Raw genomic sequence first — 9,011 nt, forward strand, 5'->3', positions numbered from 1 at the left:
GGCCCGTGTACCGCAAAAAAAAAAAAAAAAAAAAAAAAAAAGACCGTGGGTTCAACTCCCAATCAGAGGTACGCGGTTTCAGTTAGGACTCTGTGCTTCCAATGCTGGGGGCATGGATTCGATCCCTGATCGGGTAACTAAGATCCCACAAGCTTTGCCGCCAAAAAGGAGAAAAAAGTAAGAAAGCAGCAGGGCAGAAGAAGGCAAGGGCACACTTGTAAGGCCTCCAAAGTTCTAGACTTAGAACTGGCATGCTACCTTTTCACCTCTATGTCACTGGCCAGTCCTGTGGCCAGCCCAAAGGCAAGTGGTGGGGAGGAGGCCATGGCAAGGGTGTGGATGCAAGGAAGGGTGAAGAATTGGGGCCACCAATGCAATCTACTCAGGCCACTACCAGATGGAGGGTGGCTCCATTCTCTGAGTTAGGAAGCATAGGAGGAGAGGCAGGTGTTGGGGGAAGATGGTGAGTTTCGGGAGGACATGGTAGGTTTGCGGGGCCTGTGGGATGTCTGAGTGGAGACATTGAACAGGCAGTTGGATACGAGGTCTCCAGCTCAGTAAAGAGGTCTGGGCTGAAGAGAATGATTTGGGAGTTACCATCTCCCAATGGGGATGGGCTAGAGTGCACAGAAAGGACTAGAGTGGGACAGATGGAGACCCACCCAGAGGGAACCGAAAAGGATAGTCCCAGTGCAAGAAGAGACCTTGAGAGAGGGATGAGGTAGAAGCCAAAGGAAGAACCTTCCTGTTAGGTGGGGCTCGACAGCGTGAAATGCTGTGTGGAAACCTGTCCCTCAGTTTAGCAGTAAGTAACCAGGTCATTGAAACCTCAGCAAGAGCACAGCCCCATAGGCATTAGTTTTGTTTTGCTTTGATTTTTTTTTGGCCACGCCACGTGGCTTGTGGGATCCTAGTTCCCCAACCAGGGACCAAACCCTCGCCTTTGGCAATGAAAGCACGGGAGTCCCAACCACAGGACCACCAGAGAATACCCTAGGCATTAGTTTTTAAGTACTTTTTAAAAATTCAGCACTGTTTTTACAGTTTATTCAGTTATATGTATTCTGTGGTTCCCAAACTGTGCACCCAGGTGCTCTGGGAAGCTGCAGGGAACCCATAGGGGTGCAACGGGGTATTTTTACTTTTCAAGGGAAACACAGTTATACTCAACCTCTGTCAGGCACCAGGGGAACTGCTAACGAGGTGGTTGAGGATTCCAACATTGGATTGTGCTACATTCCTTTCTAGGATAAAGCATCATATCTTTGCAAAACTGTGTCACGGTGATAAGCAAGTCCTGCAGGAAAATCAAAGTGAAGCAAAATAAGGGCAGCAGTGTCCAGTCTGATCCCAACTTTGAGGAGTTGTGCAGTGCCCCACATGCACACAACATCCCTTTAGTGAGTAATTCTCCTTATTTAAGAATGAAATGTATTATTTTCTCCCCCAATTTATGTGTATTATTTTCTTCAAAGAGCTATTAAGTTGTTAGGACATAAGTATATATTAAGCTGTTTGGACCTCACTACTTAATAAACAGAACTGTTAGCCTTTTCTTTTGGCCAAGGAGCCCCGTGACAAAATTGTTGAGATTCTAAGGATGCCATGAAGTGAAAACATGTGGGAACCGCTGATCTACTTGGCTGCTTCTAACAGCTCTATCATATTCATTAGTGTTCTGACTCCAGATTTTACAGTCCAGGCTGCCACTGAGACACTCCAGGGTGGACTCTAGTTACCCACTAATGCAAACAGCACAGTATGGAACACCTTCATCCATGGTCCTGTGGACCTGTGTGAGGGAATTTTTTGGGGGGGGGTTATATCCAAGAGTAGGGTTTATACTATGTGTGCATAACTAGTTTGATCAGAGTGCTGGATTACTCTTGAGGATGGCTGTGCTGCACTATACTCCCACCTGGAATGCACAAGAGTTCGTATTCCTCCACATCCTATATATGGTACCTGGCATTTACACCCTTTTTGATTTTGCCAGTGTAATAGGTGAGGAGTGGTTTCTCATTATTGCTTTAATTTGCATTTCTCCCATTATTGACGAATTTGAGCATCTCTTCATATACACTCACTAGCCATTTAGGATTTCCCATTCAGTGAATTCCCTGCTTATTTTTTTGCCCATTTTTCAGTTGGGAATTTTTGTCTTTTTTTATGGATTGCAGGAGTTTCTTATATTTCAAGATATAAGTTCCCAATCAGTCTTAGATGTTGCAGGTATCTTCTCCCAATATGTCATTTATCTGCTAACTGTGTCCATCTTGCCCTTTGTGGACTGGAAATCTTTAATTTGGATATAATAAAATCCATCAGTTTTTCTTCTTATTGTCTAGGCTATTTGATCTCGTTTAAGAAGTGTTTCCCCACTCCCAAGCCACAAAGCTATTTTCTGACATTTTCTACAAAGATATTAGCCTACATTTTCTTCTGTTAGCAAGGTCTTTGATTGAATCGAGTTTTCTTTGAAGCTAGGTGTTTGTCAACTGAATATACTACATCGTAACACAGAAGTCAGTGAAAACTAATCTATATGAGGGTAAACACTAGATATAAACTTTTCAGAGAAAGAAAAAAATTTCATTCAGTAAATATAATAATGAGAACTCATTGTAAAATAGGAAAATGGAGACAAACATAAATTCGGTTCCTATACTCTGGTCGCCAATGAAACAACACCAAACTATCTCTTCATTCTTTGAAGTCTGCATCCACAACATGGATTTTTCTCAAAGTTAACCTTTTTCTTTGAGAAAAATCCTGAAGATATATGCTTTCTGGATGAAGATGCACTGTTTTTAAATTCCAACATATTTTATCCTGTTTGTGTAAAAATAGCAGACTAGTTTTTATCCAACCCACCTAAAGCTGTGTTCATTAGTACTGATGCTACTGAAACTGTTCAGGCTGATATATATCCTTCTAAATGAGTAGTTTTAAGAGTGAAAAGTTAGGAGTGTACTTGTAGCTTTAATTCCTATCCCTTCCACTTCTAGGACAAAGATAAAATCACTGAATCAATCAAAAGTAATCAGAAATTGGGAAATGAAATCGACAGGGACGTCCCTGGCGGTCCAGTGGTTAAGACTTGGCACTTTCACTGCCGTGGCCTCAGTTCGGGGAACTAAGATGACGTGGCCAAAAAGTAAAAAGACATATCAATTATAATTCAGGTTCACTAATTTATTATATCTGTCTGAAATTATTTAGAAGATGTCATCTTGAGATATGTCAGAAATTAAATAATTCTTCTCTCTGTTCTATCTCAAAGGTAGTACAAATTTTTGGTAAGATCAGTGGGAAGCTGTTATGATTTTTTTTTGAATTTTATTTATTTTTTTATACAGCAGGTTCTTATTAGTTATCCATTTTATACATATTAGTGTATATATGTCAATCCCAATCTCCCAGTGGAAGCTGTTATGATTGAAAATAAATGTTTGGAACTATAGCCCTTAGCAGGGCAAACGTCATACAGTTTTGTTTATCCAAGTCTGAGGGTGAGGGGTGTCCTGCCTCCAGTTAAATAAGTAACTCATGCAGCTGGGATTAAGATTTTTAAAAGCTGACTTTGTGTTTATGTCTGGAGAAAACTTTGATGAAACTTTGACGTTTCAGAAGATTCTAAAGAGCTCTGAGGAGAAAAGTTCTTATTTTCACCAGAGTATGCATAGGCCCGCTGTTTCTGTGTTTGTACTCACTTCAGAAGCAAATTTGATTTAGGAAAATTAAATGTTGGTGTGGATATCTTGCAATTTTCTGGTTTTACTGCATTCGTCCCTTGGGGTCTGAATTTCCCCTACTCCATGAGTGTTTAAAGCAGATAACTAAATCCTGTAGTTCTGTATACGTGAAAGGAGGGTCTGGAAAATATACTCCCAGTTATTAACAATTATCTGTTGGAGTGGGATTTAGAAACTGGTGGTTAGGGGGTGACTTTTGCATTTTAATTCACTCTGTATCGTTGAACTTTTTAACTTTTAGACCAAAAGAATAAGGAAAAAGAAAACAAGCAAACATAATAGCAATAATGGGATGGATCTCAAGCTGCTTAGGACTTTTAACTCATTCTCTTAAATAATTAGTGGGTCAAAGAGTCAAAATACAACACGCTATTTAGAAAGCAGGAAAATGAAAACACCCCTATCAGAACTTTTGGGACACACATACTCAGAGATAAATGCATATTCTCGAACGCTTTCATTAAAGAGTGAAAAGAAATTAACTAACCCCATGCAGTGGGTAGAACTGTGTGTCCCCAGAATGTTCAGGTTAAGTCCCAGTACCTGTGAATGTGACCTTATTTGGAAATAAGGTCTTTGCAGATGTAATCCAATTTAAATGACTTCGTACTGGGTGGGCCCTAATCCAATGACCGGTATCCCTATAGGAAAAGAGAAATTTAGTCATATACAAAGATACACACCCAAGCACTCAGGGCAACTACCAGAAGCTGGAAGAGGCATGAAAGGATTCTTCCCTAGACTCTCCGGAGGGAATATTGACCCTACAGTAATCTCGATTTTTGGATTGTAGCCTCCAGAACTGTGAAAAAGTAAATTTCCATTTTAAACCACTCAGTTGGTGGTACTTTTTTCAGCAGCCCTAGGAAGCTAATATACCCCATTAATTCAGGGGCTATAGAAATTACTCAGCATTTTGATGAACTTCCCTTTATGTATACAGAAATGCCTGAATTTTACATAACCACTGAAGTTCCATAAACTGCTTACTTCCCTAAACATTATGTCACGGACAGCTTTTCATGTCAGTAAATATACAGCTTTATCATAAATTGTATTAATTATTTAATCTGAACAGTAGTGTCTCTTAGTAATGGCTTAAAGTTTGTTTTCAAAAATTTTGTATTTTTAATGTAACAATGCTGCAATGAACATCCTTGTGTACACATATTTTCATATTTGGATAATTATCTTCTCCTTTGGGTGAATCTTGGAGGATTCCTGAGTCAACAGGTATACAGAGTCTAAATATTTGCACATCTTGCCAAACTCCACTCCAGAAAAGCTGCATGATGTGCCCTTCTACCCTCGTAGTGCAGGAGAGCACCTTGCTCTCTGCTCCTTCACTGCTCTGCCTACTGCTAATCTCTCTTTTTAAAAACTAACAACCTTATTGATATATAAGTCACATACCACACAATTAACCCATTCAGAATACAGCACGCGATCAATGGTTTTGAGTGTATTCACAGAATGGTGCAACCATTGTCACAGCCAACTTTAGGACATTTTCATGACCCCCCAAAAGAAATCCCATTGTTCGCTCTTTCCCATTCTCCCCAAACCCTGGCAACCACTCATCTGCTTTCTGTCTCTGTGGCTTTGCCTATTCTGGACATTTAAATTAAATGGAATTATACAACAGGTGGCCTCTCATGACTGGTTTATTTTACTCAGCATACTTTTTTCGAGAATCATTCACATTGTAGTGAAGCTGAGCCCCCTAAAACCAAGTTCCCTTGCCAGGTTTATGATTAATCTCTCTCTACAAGGATGCCAGTTCATACCATTTCTTTACCATAATGTACTGGAGGAACTAACTAGTCCAGTAAGGCAAGAAAAAGAAATATAAGACATAAACATTGGAAACGAAGAGATAATCTATTTAACAAGGCTGTGGATATAAAATCAATATACAAAGGTCATTTGCATTTTTATATACCAGTAGCTAATGGAAAATGAAATTAAAAAACAAAACCAAAAGATAGCTTTTAAAACAGCTTAAAAAATATCAGGTACCCAGGAGTAAAGAAAGAATACAAGACCCCCTATGGAGAAAACCATAACACTATAAACTAAAACTTCACCAAAGGACTTGAAGGAAGACCTAAATAAGCGGAGAGAAGATCTAGCATGTTCTTGGATGGGAAGACTCAACATTGTAAACGGTTCTATGGATTCACCATAATCCCAGTCAGAACCCCAACAGGTGTTATTCATTTTTGTTGTGGAACTTAATGACCGGACTCTAAGATTTATATGGAAACGCAAAGGGCCAAGAGAAGCCAAGACCTTTTTTTTTGGCTGTGCCGTGTGGCATGTGGGATCTTAGTTTTCCGAGCAGGGATCGAACCCACACCCCCTGCATTGGAAGCCGAGAGTCTTAACCACTGGACCGCCAGGGAGGTCCCCCAAGACCCTCTTAAAGAAAAACAATGTGGGAGAACTTGCTCCTTTGGACATCAAAACTTCAATGCACCACAGTACCCAAGATCATTGTCACGAGAAGATTAACAGGCCAATGAAACAAAAAAGAGAAGCCAGGATCAAATCCACATACACAATCACTTGATTTATGATGGCACTGAGAACAGTGGGGAAAAGACCATCTTTCCAACAAGGAATCATGGAAAAATTAGGCATCCATATTTTTAAAAATATGAAATTGTAAAAAAATTTTTAGATAGAGTGAAATGGCAAATCAAAGAGGTAGAAGCTACTTGCAACCACATAACTGACAACAGACTCGTCAAGAAGAACAAGAACAGACAACCCCAAAGATGGCCAAGAGGGACTTCTCTGGTGGTCCAGTGGGTAAGACTCTGTGCTCCAAATGCAGGGGGCCCGCATGCATGCCGCAACTAAGAAGCCCACATGCCACGACTAAAAACAAAGAAAAAAAGATCCCGGGACTTCCCTGGTGGGGCAGTGGTTAAGAATCCGCCTGTCAATGAAGGGGACATGGGTTTGAGCCCTGGTCTGGGAAGATCCCACATGCCGCAGAGCAACTAAGCCTGTGTGCCACAACTACTGAGCCTGAGGTCTAGAGCCCGCGAGCCACAACTACTGAAGCCCGAGCGCCTAGAGCCTGTGCTCGGCAACGAAGAGTAGCCCCCGCTCACCGCAACTAGAGGAAGACTGCGCACAGCAACGAAGACCCAACGCAGCCAAAAATAAATTTATAATAAGTAAATAAATTTTAAAAAGAAAATAAAAGATCCCACATGCCACGACAAAGATCCTGCATGCCGAAACTAAGCCCGCCTAGAGCCCGTGCTCGGCAACGAAGAGTAGCCCCCGCTCACCGCAACTAGAGGAAGACTGCGCACAGCAACGAAGACCCAACGCAGCCAAAAATAAATTTATAATAAGTAAATAAATTTTAAAAAGAAAATAAAAGATCCCACATGCCACGACAAAGATCCTGCATGCCGAAACTAAGCCCCAGCGCAGCCTAAATAAATAAATAAATATAAAAAAAGAAAGAAAGAAAGAAAAGAGCAAAAATGGCCAAGAGGGACTTCCCTGGCAGTCCAGTGGTTAAGACTCTGCACTTCCAATGCAGGGGGCGCAGGGGGCACAGGTTCGATCCCTGATCAGGGAACTAGGATCCCACATGCCATGCGGCGTGGCCAGAAAAAAAAAATGGCCAAGAAACTTGACCAAGTACTTCACAAAACAGGGAATCCAAGGGGCCAATAGATTTATGGAAATGCAAGTGTGTAGTTTTTAAGTTTTCTGCCAGTCACGTTAAAAAAAGTTTAAAAAAATAGGTACAATTAATTTTAATATTAACTCAATATATCCAAAATGTTATCATTTTTACACATAATATAAAAAAATACTGGTGACATATTTTTGGGGTTTGGTTTGGTTTTTGTACTAAGTCTTTGAAATCCAGTGTGTTTTTTACACTCACAACACATCTCAATTCCGACTACCCACATTTCAAGCCCTTGACAGCCATATCTGGCTAGTGGCTAGCCTATGGTCTGTTAAAGTATACAATGCCAAACTCTAGGTAATATAAGCCATTGATCAGATAAGCAAACTAGGTTCTATCTGGAACTTATTGACAAATCCTGGCCACCTAAGGAATATCTAAGTCAAGCAGGGGTGTATTAGGTCTTACCGACAGTCACATCTTGTGGCCACGCTGCCCCATCAGTTTTCTGTCCTGACCCGTCTCCTTCTCCTGTTCCCTGCAGTACTGGCTGAATCCTTCCAGCAAAGTAATGTGAGATGAGGTGTTTAAACATAGCTAATATGTTGGCCACCAGAGCTCATAGACAGGCCTCCCACAGAAAGAGCAAGGGAGGCCTTTAAAGTATCCTGTCGTCCTGTGACCAGAAACTTTTTGAGACCTCTTTTTCTGGGCCCTTCAAACCCCTCTTTGAAGGCAATCCTGGGAAACTGGGTCAAGAACAGAGAAATCAGAAAATGATATTTTAATACATTTAGAATGGATAAACAAGGTCCTACTGTATAGCACAGGGAACTATATCCAATCTCCTGGGATAAACCATAATGGAAAAGAACATAAAAAAAAAAAAAAAGAATGTAAGGACTTCCCTGGCAGTCCAGTGGTTAAGACGCTGTGCTTCCCTGCAGGCGACCCAGGTTTGATCCCTGATTGGGGGATCTAAGATCCCGCATGCCATGCAGGCGTGGCCGAAAACAACAGAAAAAAAAAAAAAGAATGCGTATATGTGTATAACTGAGTCACTTTGCTGTACAGCAGAAATTAGCATAACATTTTAAATCAACTATGCTTCAATTAAAAAAAAAAGAAAATGATATTTTAAGAGGAAGGCCTGGCACCAGCTCTTGCTGTCCTGAAGCTTGGGAGCACACGCCCAAAGCGGTGTGCTTGGGCCAGGGTACCAGAAGCTGTGCCCTTCTGCCCTGCTCTCCACTTCTGCCCGGGAGACCCCAGGCTCCATGAAGGCGGACATTCTTTTCTCTCCTCCCCGCAGAAGCTCCAGCGGTTAGCACCTCCCTGCAAGCTAATAATGATCTTTCAAATAAACTGAGCAGGGAGAGAAGAGCCCGCCCCTACCCTCAGGAACTCTCCTCTCAGGGAGAGAGGAGGTGGAGCCCAGGGCCTGACCCAAAGATTTCCAGGTCTGACCAGTGGATGAGGAGTCCTGGGCCCTGCCTCGGGGAGCCCCCATGCTGGCTGGGAATGCAGACTCACCCTCATGGCAGTCATGGCTGTGAGCTGGGGCTTGAGGGCTCATCCTCAGGGTGATGGAG

Source organism: Physeter macrocephalus, chromosome 18 (assembly GCF_002837175.3).
Source record: "Physeter macrocephalus isolate SW-GA chromosome 18, ASM283717v5, whole genome shotgun sequence".
Taxonomy (NCBI): domain Eukaryota; kingdom Metazoa; phylum Chordata; class Mammalia; order Artiodactyla; family Physeteridae; genus Physeter; species Physeter macrocephalus.